The sequence below is a fragment of the Parus major genome, chromosome 10 (assembly GCF_001522545.3).
Source record: "Parus major isolate Abel chromosome 10, Parus_major1.1, whole genome shotgun sequence".
Taxonomy (NCBI): Eukaryota; Metazoa; Chordata; class Aves; order Passeriformes; family Paridae; genus Parus; species Parus major.
This window is the reverse complement of record NC_031779.1, coordinates 19,017,784-19,020,714: the sequence shown is the minus strand read 5'-3', so window position 1 is coordinate 19,020,714 and position 2,931 is coordinate 19,017,784. Positions and strand designations below refer to the sequence as shown.

General features: G+C 40.1%; 2 protein-coding genes across 3 annotated transcripts in view; both read right to left on the bottom strand.

The window, feature by feature from the left end:
* PIAS1 (protein inhibitor of activated STAT 1) overlaps window positions 1-2,931 on the bottom strand; it is a 56,206-nt gene that overhangs the window by 39,056 nt on the left and 14,219 nt on the right. The window lies entirely within an intron of this gene.
* Window positions 1-2,931, bottom strand: part of LOC117244924 — a 17,912-nt gene that overhangs the window by 8,697 nt on the left and 6,284 nt on the right. The window contains exon 2 of the mRNA XM_033517012.1: window positions 2,757-2,889. The gene's annotated coding sequence lies outside the window, so the exon portion shown is untranslated. The remainder of the gene's footprint in view (window positions 1-2,756; window positions 2,890-2,931) is intronic.

Sequence of the window (2,931 nt, the reverse complement as noted above, 5' to 3'; positions counted from 1 at the left end):
AAAGGAGAAAAGAAAAGGAGAAAAGAAAAGGAGAAAAGAAAAGGAGAAAAGAAAAGGAGAAAAGGAGAAAAGGAGAAAAGAAAATGAGAAAAGAAAAGGAGAAAAAAGGAGGAGAAAAAGAAGGAGGAGAAAAGAAATGAAGGAGAAAAGAAATGAAGGAGAAAAAAGAAGGAGCAAAACTCAAACCCCAGGAATGGGAAATGATATTTTATCACCAAAAGATTCCCCTTCCCAAAGGAAATAAATCTGCTGCCAGCAAACCCCTCTGAAAGCCTCTGGCCAAGCCCCCGCTCCCCTCCAGCAGAACAATAATTCATTAACAGCACCAATTAGGCTGAATTGTGATCACAGAAATGAGCCAGCCACAAGTTCCCACTGTGAAAATCAGCTGAGAACGAGGATTCCACCAAGCAATCACCCCTGGCATCTGCATGGGAAAAGCCAAATTGAAAAGCAAAGAGCTAAAATTCCACATTTCTGTATTTCCTAATTATTTCAGGCAGCCAAAGTACGATTTATTTATTTTTTTTAAAAGCTGTCATATGGTAATAAGTCATCAAGATTAATTAAAAGCTTGAGAAATTGTCTTTTTACATTGTTTTTATGATATTTAAATAAAGGATTTACGCCTCTGATGTGTTTTCCTACTGTATTAATTAGGAATTATATTGTTATATTCAAAGTATTGCTGCCCCTTTCTATTTTATAGAAGTATCTGCCTGTGAATCCACAGGTTCAGCACCAAGAAACTCGAGGTTAAATGAGTTTGGAATGATTTATTTACTATAGGGTATAGAATTTGTATTTACATCTCATATTGACAGTGATTAAATTCTAAAATATATTTTATAATTTGAGAAATCAGGAAATAAAGTGGGATGTGAATGCAAGGCCAGGGGAAAATCCTGGAAGGGAAAAGTTCAGCTCCCACTGAAAACTGCCACTGAAAACTTCCTGTCCCATATTTATTTANGGGGAGAAAAGAAGGATGGATTTTGCAGTGCTCTGGGAGATGGGAAATTCCCAATCCTGGCCCATCAGAGCCCTTCCAGACCCCCATTCCAACCCTTTTCCTACATTTTTTCCCCCTCTGGGAAGGAGATCCCCAAGTGGGCGAGCAGAACCCCCAAATTCAGCATTTCACCCCCAAACTGAAGGGTGGTTTTATATTTTTTTGGTGCTGGGATTTGCTCCAGCTGCCAGAGAGATTTGTTAGGAAAAGCCTGCCAAGATTTAAGTCACGCCTAAATCGGGTTTGATTTAAAGCAAGTCCCGCTTTATCTTAATCCGTAACGAAAGTTTTACCGGTCCCAGGAGGATTTCCCTGCTAGGTGAAGGATATTATTACTTTTGCTATTAAATAAGGTTGCTGACACAGTGGTAATCTCCATTTTCTTGGGGAAAAAAAAAGGTTTGGGGTTTTTTTTTGGGTTTTTTTTTTTTAACATTTAATTGTCCCTGGTGGATTTTGTCTCTTTGAAAAGAGCTGGGAATTCCGTGCTGGAATGATTTCCACGGCGAGTAAAGGCAGAAATTCCGCTTTAGGAAATGCTGGATCGCCTCTCTGCAAACACACCCGAGGCTATGAGCAAAGAGAATTATTTGGGAGAGGGTCACTGCCAGACAAATTGACTTTTTATTAAGAATATTCTTCCCTAAAGCCGTGCTGGCTGAGGGAAGAGCCAGCTCCCATGGGATGAGGTGCAGGGAAAGCCCAGCCAGATGCAGACAGATGTGAAATAATCATCTTTAGGAACAAAAAAATGTGTTCTTAAACCCAGGATCCTCTCAGGGTCTCTGTGACAAAAGTTTTCAGCTCTTAGGATAAAAAAAAAGGACCAAGAAGTCACAAATTCGCATCGATTTCCCCTCCCTGATTTAAAAAAAAAATGAAATATCCGCTTTAGAATCCACGATTAACAGGAATTAAACAATCACAGCAACTCCTGGAGCGAGATTTGGGATTTCCAGACAGGATTTTCCTGTCAGACTCCCCTTTCCCAACCAGATAAAAACTCTTTTTTTACTTCCTAAATATCTCAAATACCTGCATGAAGCACGGGGAGCTTTTGTAAATCAATTTTGAGGGAAAGCTGGAGAAGAATGCATCTGGAATTCCATGAATGTACTCCAGGAGCAGGACACACACCAAGAGCAACAATTCCCACATCCAGGCCTTGATGTTTGCTTGGAAAACTTTGTAAATCCTTCCCTGCCTTGTGTTTGTCAACTCCAACCGGATTAAAACAAATTACTCCAAGGATTTTTCCTCCAAGATTTGAAAAGAAAATCTTATTTCTGTACCTTGCAAAGTGATTTATTCCCCATGTGCCCCAAGTGAAAAATGAGTTATCCACTAGAAGTTTGCTATTAATTAGCTCCAAATGAGGTAACACTTCCAGGAATGAGATTCTGCCCCCAAATCCATCCAAAATATCCCATTTTTTTCCTCCTGGTTTGTCCCATTTTTCCAGGATGCAGCACAGGAGACAGACGACATCATCCCTGACTATTATTGTGGCATCTCAAGAAGGTTTAATTAAGAATTATATTAAATTTGGATAGTGATTTGCAAAGTGCTGAACAGCAGGGTGAAGGCAGGACATAATTGAATCTCATTTCCCTGAAAAGTAACCAATGGCTCTGCTCACGCCCCAAGAGAGGGAAAACTGCAAAACCAGAGTCATCAGCTCACAATTCACACTGGAAAAGGGGAAAAAATCATCAAAGCCAAGCAGGAATGTGATAAAATTCACCTTTTCTTTCAGGATTTCAGGCAAAATTCCCTAAAAATGGAATTGCCAAGGTTTGTGAAGCGGTTGGAGCTCAGGGTTTGTCGAGATCACCCCGGGAACATCCATCCTGCAGGATGTTTGGTTGGGATTTTATCTGGAATACAGAAAAGCCTCCACTAACAGCTCCAAAACAGCT